Genomic DNA, 11,132 nt, shown 5'->3' on the forward strand with positions numbered 1-11,132 from the left:
TTCGCTCGTTCGGGCCGACCGGAGGAACCAGCCGGGTCGGACACGTTACGGCGCAACAGCCGTTCGCACTTAGAAAATATTCGCCAAAGTCGTCCGGACCTCCAGGGGAAGAGGCCGAATTTTCGCTCGTTCGGGCCGACCGGAGGAACCAGCCGGGTCGGACACGTTACGGCGCAACAGCCGTTGGCACTTTGAAAATATTCGCCAAAATGTTCCGGACCTCCAGGGGAAGAGGCCGAATTTTCGCTCGTTCGGGCCGACCGGAGGAACCGGCCGGGTCGGACACTTTACGGCGCAACAGCCGTTCGCACTTAGAAAATATTCGCCAAAATGTTCCGGACCTCCAGGGGAAGAGGCCGAATTTTCGCTCGTTCGGGCCGACCGGAGGAACCGGCCGGGTCGGACACGTTACGGCGGAACAGCCGTTGGCACTTAGAAAATATTCGTCAAAGTCGTCCGGACCTCCAGGGGAAGAGGCCGAATTTTCGCTCGTTCGGGCCGACCGGAGGAACCAGCCGGGTCGGACACTTTACGGCGCAACAGCCGTTCGCACTTAGAAAATATTCGCCAAAATGTTCCGGACCTCCAGGGGAAGAGGCCGAATTTTCGCTCGTTCGGGCCGACCGGAGGAACCGGCCGGGTCGGACACGTTACGGCGGAACAGCCGTTGGCACTTAGAAAATATTCGTCAAAGTCGTCCGGACCTCCAGGGGAAGAGGCCGAATTTTCGCTCGTTCGGGCCGACCGGAGGAACCAGCCGGGTCGGACACGTTACGGTGCAACAGCCGTTCGCACTTAGAAAATATTCGCCAAAGTCGTCCGGACCTCCAGGGGAAGAGGCCGAATTTTCGCTCGTTCGGGACGACCGGAGGAACCAGCCGGGTCGGACACGTTACGGCGCAACAGCCGTTCGCACTTAGAAAATATTCGCCAAAGTCGTCCGGACCTCCAGGGGGAAGAGGCCGAATTTTCGCTTGTTCGGGCCGACCGGAGGAACCAGCCGGGTCGGACACGTTACGGCGCAACAGCCGTTGGCACTTTGAAAATATTCGCCAAAATGTTCCGGACCTCCAGGGGAAGAGGCCGAATTTTCGCTCGTTCGGGCCGACCGGAGGAACCAGCCGGGTCGGACACGTTACGGCGCAACAGCCGTTGGCACTTAGAAAATATTCGTTAAACTTCACAGGACCTCCAGGGGAAGAGGCCGAATTTTCGCTCGTTCGGGCCGACCGGAGGAACCAGCCGGGTCGGACACGTTACGGCGCAACAGCCGTTGGCACTTTGAAAATATTCGCCAAAGTCGTCCGGACCTCCAGGGGAAGAGGCCGAATTTTCGCTCGTTCGGGCCGACCGGAGGAACCAGCCGGGTCGGACACTTTACGGCGGAGCAGCCGTTGGCACTTTGAAAATATTCGCCAAAATGTTCCGGACCTCCAGGGGAAGAGGCCGAATTTTCGCTCGTTCGGGCCGACCGGAGGAACCGGCCGGGTCGGACACTTTACGGCGCAACAGCCGTTCGCACTTAGAAAATATTCGCCAAAATGTTCCGGACCTCCAGGGGAAGAGGCCGAATTTTCGCTCGTTCGGGCCGACCGGAGGAACCAGCCGGGTCGGACACGTTACGGCGCAACAGCCGTTCGCACTTAGAAAATATTCGCCAAAGTCGTCCGGACCTCCAGGGGAAGAGGCCGAATTTTCGCTTGTTCAAGCCGACCGGAGGAACCAGCCGGGTCGGACACGTTACGGCGCAACAGCCGTTGGCACTTTGAAAATATTCGCCAAAATGTTCCGGACCTCCAGGGGAAGAGGCCGAATTTTCGCTCGTTCGGGCCGACCGGAGGAACCAGCCGGGTCGGACACGTTACGGCGCAACAGCCGTTCGCACTTAGAAAATATTCGCCAAAGTCGTCCGGACCTCCAGGGGAAGAGGCCGAATTTTCGCTCGTTCGGGCCGACCGGAGGAACCAGCCGGGTCGGACACGTTACGGCGCAACAGCCGTTGGCACTTTGAAAATATTCGCCAAAATGTTCCGGACCTCCAGGGGAAGAGGCCGAATTTTCGCTCGTTCGGGCCGACCGGAGGAACCGGCCGGGTCGGACACTTTACGGCGCAACAGCCGTTCGCACTTAGAAAATATTCGCCAAAATGTTCCGGACCTCCAGGGGAAGAGGCCGAATTTTCGCTCGTTCGGGCCGACCGGAGGAACCGGCCGGGTCGGACACGTTACGGCGGAACAGCCGTTGGCACTTAGAAAATATTCGTCAAAGTCGTCCGGACCTCCAGGGGAAGAGGCCGAATTTTCGCTCGTTCGGGCCGACCGGAGGAACCAGCCGGGTCGGACACTTTACGGCGCAACAGCCGTTCGCACTTAGAAAATATTCGCCAAAATGTTCCGGACCTCCAGGGGAAGAGGCCGAATTTTCGCTCGTTCGGGCCGACCGGAGGAACCGGCCGGGTCGGACACGTTACGGCGGAACAGCCGTTGGCACTTAGAAAATATTCGTCAAAGTCGTCCGGACCTCCAGGGGAAGAGGCCGAATTTTCGCTCGTTCGGGCCGACCGGAGGAACCAGCCGGGTCGGACACGTTACGGTGCAACAGCCGTTCGCACTTAGAAAATATTCGCCAAAGTCGTCCGGACCTCCAGGGGAAGAGGCCGAATTTTCGCTCGTTCGGGACGACCGGAGGAACCAGCCGGGTCGGACACGTTACGGCGCAACAGCCGTTCGCACTTAGAAAATATTCGCCAAAGTCGTCCGGACCTCCAGGGGGAAGAGGCCGAATTTTCGCTTGTTCGGGCCGACCGGAGGAACCAGCCGGGTCGGACACGTTACGGCGCAACAGCCGTTGGCACTTAGGAAATATTCGCCAAAATGTTCCGGACCTCCAGGGGAAGAGGCCGAATTTTCGCTCGTTCGGGCCGACCGGAGGAACCAGCCGGGTCGGACACTTTACGGCGCAACAGCCGTTCGCACTTAGAAAATATTCGCCAAAGTCGTCCGGACCTCCAGGGGAAGAGGCCGAATTTTCGCTCGTTCGGGCCGACCGGAGGAACCAGCCGGGTCGGACACTTTACGGCGGAACAGCCGTTGGCACTTTGAAAATATTCGCCAAAATGTTCCGGACCTCCAGGGGAAGAGGCCGAATTTTCGCTCGTTCGGGCCGACCGGAGGAACCAGCCGGGTCGGACACCTTACGGCGCAACAGCCGTTGGCACTTTGAAAATATTCGTCAAAATGTTCCTGACCTCCAGGGGAAGAGGCCGAATTTTCGCTCGTTCGGGCCGACCGGAGGAACCAGCCGGGTCGGACACGTTACGGCGCAACAGCCGTTCGCACTTAGAAAATATTCGCCAAAGTCGTCCGGACCTCCAGGGGAAGAGGCCGAATTTTCGCTCGTTCGGGCCGACCGGAGGAACCAGCCGGGTCGGACACGTTACGGCGGAACAGCCGTTGGCACTTAGAAAATATTCGTTAAACTTCACAGGACCTCCAGGGGAAGAGGCCGAATTTTCGCTCGTTCGGGCCGACCGGAGGAACCAGCCGGGTCGGACACTTTACGGCGGAACAGCCGTTGGCACTTTGAAAATATTCGCCAAAATGTTCCGGACCTCCAGGGGAAGAGGCCGAATTTTCGCTCGTTCGGGCCGACATGGAGAACCAGCCGAGGCGGACACTTTACGGCGGTTGAGCCGTTGGCACTTAGAAATTATTCAGACTTCCATCAAACACACATCGGCCTTTTGCCGTCACTGCCCGGGATGGGCACCGTGGTAGCTCGGACAGTTCGTGTGACAGCTTCCGCTGGCACTTAGAAAATTTTTAAAATGAAAATAAACAGTTCTGCACATACGTGCCGACTATATTTTGCGAAAGGGGGGTAAAGTGATGAGTACACTAACTGGGGGGACCAAGTACATAAAGCCTACCCCTGGTACCTCAGAGAGGCCGAATTTTCGAATTCTGAGGCCGAGCTGGGGAACCAGACGAGGCGGACACTTTTCCGAGCGAGAGCCGATGGCACTTAGAAAATTTTCGGCTAAGTCGGCAGGACTTCCAGAGCGAGAGGCCGAATATTCGTCATCTGTGGCCGACCGGGGAACCAGCGGAGGCGGATAGGCGGTCACGGAGGTCCCGCCGGCTGGTCCGCGGGCCATTTTGGGTCCCGTAATTTAGCGGTCGCGGTCCGGAATCCACGCCGACCGGGGAACCAGCGGAGGCGGATAGGCGGTCACGGAGGTCCCGCCGGCTGGTCCGCGGGCCAATTTGGGTCCCGTAATTTAGCGGTCGCGGTCCGGAATCCACGCCGACCGGGGAACCAGCGGAGGCGGATAGGCGGTCACGGAGGTCCCGCCGGCTGGTCCGCGGGCCATTTTGGGTCCCGTAATTTAGCGGTCGCGGTCCGGAATCCACGCCGACCGGGGAACCAGCGGAGGCGGATAGGCGGTCACGGAGGTCCCGCCGGCTGGTCCGCGGGCCAATTTGGGTCCCGTAATTTAGCGGTCGCGGCCCGGAATTCGCGCCGGCCGGGGAACCAGCGCGGGCGGATAGGCGGTCACGGAGGTCCCGCCGGCTGGTCCGCGGGGGGAACTGCGCCCTCTGGCGGACACGCCATTGTAAATGAATGGGGTTTGGCACTTAGTGCATTTTTCGCCGAAGCCGACGAGCGCTCCGGGCGAGGAGGCCGGATTCTCGCCATCCGTGGCCGGCCGGGGAACCGGCCAAGGCGGATAGGCGGTCACGGGGGTCCCGCCGGCTGGTCCGCGGGCCAATTGGGGTCCCGTAAGTTAGCGGTCGCGGCCCGGAATCCGCGCCGGCCAGCAGCCACCGGGAGGCGGGTAGGCTGTCACGGAGGTCCCGCCAGCTGGTCCGCGGGCCAATTAGGGTCCCGTAAGTGAGCGGTCGCGGCCCGGAATCCACGCCGGCCAGCAGCCACCGCCAGGCGGGTAGGCTGTCACGGAGGTCCCGCCAGCTGGTCCGCGGGCCATTTAGGGTCCCGTAAGTTAGCGGTCGCGGCCCGGAATGCACGCCGGCCAGCAGCCACCGGCAGGCGGATAGGCGGTCACGGAGGTCCCGCCGGCCGGTCCGCTGGCCAATTACCTCCAGCCGAGCGGATATGAACTTTATTAGCACCTTCTACGAGATGGCGGAGCCTTATTCGACAACCAGCACCTCGGCTTAGCATTTTCCACGGCCCGCTGATCTTCCAGAAGACGTCCAGCCGGTTTCCTCCTCACATTTTAAGCCGGCCGAGGCTTCCGGCACCCCGGCTAAGCTTTCTCCACGGCCCGCTGAGCTTCCGAGGGACCTCCAGCCGGTTCTCCCGGTGCCTCGCGCCTCGCTTTGTGAGCCGGCCGAGGCTTCCAGCACCCCGGCTAAGCTTTCTCCACGGCCCGCTGAGCTTCCAGGGGACCTGCAGCCGGTTCTCCCGGTGCCTCGCGCCTCGCTTTGTGAGCCGGCCGAGGCTTCCAGCACCCCGGCTAAGCTTTCTCCACGGCCCGCTGAGCTTCCGAGGGACCTCCAGCCGGTTCTCCCGGTGCCTCCCGCCTCGCTTTGTGAGCCGGCCGAGGCTTCCAGCACCTCGGCCGAGCGTTTCCCACGGCCCGCTGAGCTTCCAGGGGACCTCCAGCCGGTTCTCCCGGTGCCTCGCGCCTCGCTTTGCGAGCCGGCCGAGGCTTCCAGCACCTCGGCTGAGCGTTTTCGGCGGCCCGTTGCTCTCCCGGAGGTCGCAACGGGGAGTTACCTCCCTCTCGCGGACACGGCGAGTAAATACACCGCCTCTCGCACTTGGCGCACACTCACTCGCATTGCTACGCCTCCCGTGGCACTTTAAGCGGCCGAACGGCGGGAGTAACTGCGACTCTCCTAAGGTAGGCTCACTTGACTATTTATTTATGTATTTATTTATTTTTGACGGTTCGCGGAGGCGATGACGCTCCGCGCGGGTAAACGGCGGGAGTAACTGTGACTCTCTTAAGGTAGGCTCACTTGACATTTATTTATTCATGTATTTATTTATTTTTGACGGTTCGCGGAGGCGATGACGCTCCGCGCGGGTAAACGGCGGGAGTAACTGTGACTCTCTTAAGGTAGGCTCACTTGACATTTATTTTGGCGGTTCGCGGAGGCGACCGGCACCGCCGGGAGGCCGTGCGCGCGCGCGCAGAGCGGCCGAATAACGCTCCGCCGGCCCCGGGTGATTACCGAGAGGCTCCCCGGCCTCGCGGAGCTCCGACGCTCCTCCGCGGGACCTCCGGCGGCCGGCGCGCTCGCGCACCACCCCCCGGCACCGCCGGGAGGCCGTGCGCGCGCGCGCAGAGCGGCCGAATAACGCTCCGCCGGCCCCGGGTGATTACCGAGAGGCTCCCCGGCCTCGCGGAGCTCCGACGCTCCTCCGCGGGACCTCCGGCGGCCGGCGCGCTCGCGCACCACCCCCCGGCACCGCCGGGAGGCCGTGCGCGCGCGCGCAGAGCGGCCGAATAACGCTCCGCCGGCCCCGGGTGATTACCGAGAGGCTCCCCGGCCTCGCGGAGCTCCGACGCTCCTCCGCGGGACCTCCGGCGGCCGGCGCGCTCGCGCACCACCCCCCGGCACCGCCGGGAGGCCGTGCGCGCGCGCGCAGAGCGGCCGAATAACGCTCCGCCGGCCCCGGGTGATTACCGAGAGGCTCCCCGGCCTCGCGGAGCTCCGACGCTCCTCCGCGGGACCTCCGGCGGCCGGCGCGCTCGCGCACCACCCCCCGGCACCGCCGGGAGGCCGTGCGCGCGCGCGCAGAGCGGCCGAATAACGCTCCGCCGGCCCCGGGTGATTACCGAGAGGCTCCCCGGCCTCGCGGAGCTCCGACGCTCCTCCGCGGGACCTCCGGCGGCCGAAAATAGCTCCAAGCCCAGCGGATCGGCTGCTTGGAAGCACCGCGCCGTCCGGCTCCACCTGGTACCTCGCACGGCTCTCATCTCCCCCCCGCACGGACTTCCGAGCGCTCGGGGAGACGCTCGGAAGCTGCCCGTGCCGTCGCGGCGGGGAATTGCCTCCCTCTGGCGGACGCGGCGAGTAAAAACACCACCTCTCGCACTTTGCGCACACTTACTTGCGTGGGTCCGCTTCCGATGACACTTTGAGCGGCCGAACGGCGGGAGTAACTACGACTCTCTTAAGGTAGGCTCACTTGACATTTATTCATGTATTTATTTATTTTTGACGGTTCGCGGAGGCGATGACGCTCCGCGCGGGTAAACGGCGGGAGTAGCTGTGACTCTCTTAAGGTAGCCTGACTCGACGTCTTTTTCAACGGTGGCTGGAGGACCCAGGCGGTTCTCGGGGGTGCGTCGCTCCTCACTTTTGACGCCCGAGGAGGCTCCCGGCACCTCGGCTACGCGTTTTCGGCGGCCCGCTGAGCTTCCAGAAGACCTCCAGCCGGTTCTCCCGGTGCTTTCCTCCTCACGTTTTAAGCCGGCCGAGGCTTCCGGCACCCCGGCTGAGCTTTTTTCCCACGGCCCGCTGAGCTTCCAGGGGACCTCCGGCCGGTTCTCCGCGCGCTTTCCTCCTCACTTTTAAGCCGGCCGAGGCTTCCGGCACCCCGGCCAAGCGTTTCCCACGTCCCGCTGAGCTTCCAGGGGACCTCCGGCCGGTTCTCTCCGCGCGCCCCCCTCCTAACTCGGCTCCCGGCACCCCGGCTAAGCGATTTGAACGGCCCGCTGATCTCCCGGAGGTCGCAACGGGGAATTGCCTCCCTCTCGCGGACACGGCGCGTAAATGCACCGCCTCTCGCACTTGGCGCACACTCACTCGCATCGCTACGCCTCCCGTGGCACTTTAAGCGACCGGGACCACCGCGAGCGCGGGCGATGACTAAGAGGCTCCCCGGCCGGCCTCGCGGAGCTCCGACGCTCCCCCGCGGGACTTCCGGCGGCCGGCCGGAGCCTCGGCACGGCTGCCGCACTCCCTAATAACACCCCGCGGACCCCCGCGAGCCGAACGCTCGCTGCCGCGGGCGACCCGTGCCAAGGCGGACGCGTGACGGCGCGGGAGCCCTCGGCACTATCTCACGGTCACGTATGTAGTCAAATCGTGTAAAATCACCGTTAGTTTATTCATAATATAGGTAATAATTAAATAAATATTAACATCGCGTATATTATTAATAAACACATGTATGTATTTATTTAATAATTAAATAAATATTAACATCGCGTATAATCATGCGCAATACTTCGTGGCCGACCGGGGAACCGGCGAAGGCGGACGCATCGCGGCGCGAGAGCCGTTGGCACTTTGGAAAAATAAATAAATAAATAAATAAATAAATAAATAATAATTCGCCGACCGGGCTCCGGGGGGAGAGGCCGATTTTTGGCCGTTCGTGGCCGACCGGGGAACCGGCGAAGGCGGACGCATCGCGGCGCGAGAGCCGTTGGCACTTTGGAAAAATAAATAAATAAATAAATAAATAAATAAATAAATAAATAAATAAATAATTCGCCGACCGGGCTCCGGGGCAAGAGGCCGAATTTTCGCTCGTTCGGGCCGACCGGGGAACCGGCGAAGGCGGACGCAGCGCGGCGCGAGAGCCGTTGGCACTTTGAAAAAAAAAAAAAAAAAAAAAATTCGCCCACCGGGCTCCGGGGGAAGAGGCCGGCTTTTCGCCGTTCGCGGCCGACCGGGGAACCGGCGAAAGCGGACGCGCTCTCTAACGAGCCCCGCCGGCCGGAGGAAGTGCGCCCTCTGGCGGACACGCCGTTGTAAATGAATGGGGTTTGGCACTTAGTGCATTTTTCGCCCAAGTCGAAGCGCGCTCCGGGCGAGGAGGCCGGATTCTCGCCACCCGTGGCCGGCCGGGGAACCGGCCAAGGCGGACGCGCTCTCTAACGAGCCCCGCCGGCCGGAGGAAGTGCGCCCTCTGGCGGACACGCCGTTGTAAATGAATGGGGTTTGGCACTTGGTGCATTTTTCGCCCAAGTCGAAGCGCGCTCCGGGCGAGGAGGCCGGATTCTCGCCACCCGTGGCCGGCCGGGGAACCGGCGAAGGCGGATAGGCTTTCACGGAGGATCCGCCGGCTGGTCCGCGGGCCGATTAGGGTCCCGCGAGTGAGCGGTGGCGGTCCGGAATCCAGGCCGGCCAGGAGGCACCGCCAGGCGGATAGGCTTTCACGGAGGAGCCGCCGGCTGGTCCGCGGGCCGTTTAGGGTCCCGCGAGTGAGCGGTGGCGGTCCGGAATCCAGGCCGGCCAGGAGGCACCGCCAGGCGGATAGGCTTTCACGGAGGACCCGCCGGCTGGTCCGCGGGCCGTTTAGGGTCCCGCGAGTGAGCGGTCGCGGTCCGGAATCCAGGCCGGCCAGGAGGCACCGCCAGGCGGATAGGCTTTCACGGAGGACCCGCCGGCTGGTCCGCGGGCCGTTTAGGCTCCCGTAAGTTAGCGGTCGCGGTCCGGAATACAGGCCGTCCAGGAGGCACTGCCAGGCGGATACACTCTCTAACGAGCCCCGCCGGCTGGTCCGCCGGGGGAAGTGCGCCCTCTGGCGGACACGCCGTTGTAAATGAATGGGGTTTGGCACTTAGTGCATTTTTCGACCAGCGGCAACGCAGGCTGACGGGCGGCCGCTTCCACGGGCCGGTACTACTCTACGGAGGCGCTAGCCGCCTCCGGTGGGGGCCGTGTGATCTCGCTGGATGCCCGAGGACCTTCCGCGAGGCCCGGCCGCAGCTTTTACGCGCGCCCGGTCCTATTACCTGGTGGAAGCTGGAGGCCGGGGCTCCGCAGCTCGCCGCCCGGGGACCTTCCGCGAGGCCCGGCCGCAGCTTTTACGCACCACCGCTGCTATTCTCTGGCTCCGGCTTCGTCCCGGAGGGTGCTTGGGGAACGGCGGCGCACACCGCGAACGGCCGGTGGCGGTCGGCTGGTGGCGGTCGGCTGGTGGCTGTCGGCTGGTGGCGGTCGGGGGTGGCGCTTGGGGATGGCGCTTGGGGATGGTGGCTGTCGGCTGGTGGCGGTCGGCTGGTGGCGGTCGGCTGGTGGCGGTCGGCTGGTGGCGGTCGGGGGTGGCGCTTGGGGATGGCGCTTGGGGATGGTGGCTGTCGGCTGGTGGCGGTCGGCTGGTGGCGGTCGGGGGGTGGCGGTCGGGGATGGCGCTTGGGGATGGTGGCTGTCGCCTTGTGGCGGTCGGCTGGTGGCGGTCGCCTTGTGGCGGTCGCCTTGTGGCGGTCGGGGATGGCGCTTGGGGATGGTGGCTGTCGCCTTGTGGCGGTCGGCTGGTGGCGGTCGCCTTGTGGCGGTCGCCTTGTGGCGGTCGGGGATGGCGCTTGGGGATGGTGGCTGTCGCCTTGTGGCGGTCGGCTGGTGGCGGTCGGCTGGTGGCGGTCGGGGGGTGGCGGTCGGGGATGGCGCTTGGGGATGGTGGCTGTCGCCTTGTGGCGGTCGGGGGGTGGCGGTCGGGGATGGCGCTTGGGGATGGTGGCTGTCGCCTTGTGGCGGTCGGCTGGTGGCGGTCGGCTGGTGGCGGTCGGCTGGTGGCGGTCGGGGGGTGGCGGTCGGGGGTGGCGCTTGGGGATGGTGGCTGTCGCCTTGTGGCGGTCGGCTGGTGGCGGTCGCCTTGTGGCGGTCGGGGGGCGGCGGTCGGGGGTGGCGCTTGGGGATGGTGGCTGTCGGCTGGTGGCGGTCGGCTGGTGGCGGTCGGCTGGTGGCGGTCGGCTGGTGGCGGTCGGGGGTGGCGCTTGGGGATGGCGCTTGGGGATGGTGGCTGTCGCCTTGTGGCGGTCGGCTGGTGGCGGTCGCCTTGTGGCGGTCGGGGATGGCGCTTGGGGATGGTGGCTGTCGCCTTGTGGCGGTCGCCTTGTGGCGGTCGCCTTGTGGCGGTCGGGGATGGCGCTTGGGGATGGTGGCTGTCGCCTTGTGGCGGTCGGCGGTGGTGGTTTGGGACCGGCGTCCGGCGCAAAGTGCGTGTTGCGCGGGCCGGAGAAAATTTAGGCCAGGGGCCCGCCGCTGGAGAAATTTTTAGGTACCAGGGGTGGATTTTTTTTGTCACCGCAGGAGGGGGACGTTGCCTCCGTCCGTGTCCGACGGAAAGTGCGTGTTGCGCGGGCCGGAGAAAGTTTAGGCCAGGGGCCCGCCGCTGGAGAAATTTTTAGGTACCAGGGGTGG

This window comes from Syngnathus scovelli, unplaced genomic scaffold (assembly GCF_024217435.2).
Source record: "Syngnathus scovelli strain Florida unplaced genomic scaffold, RoL_Ssco_1.2 HiC_scaffold_357, whole genome shotgun sequence".
NCBI lineage: Eukaryota > Metazoa > Chordata > Actinopteri > Syngnathiformes > Syngnathidae > Syngnathus > Syngnathus scovelli.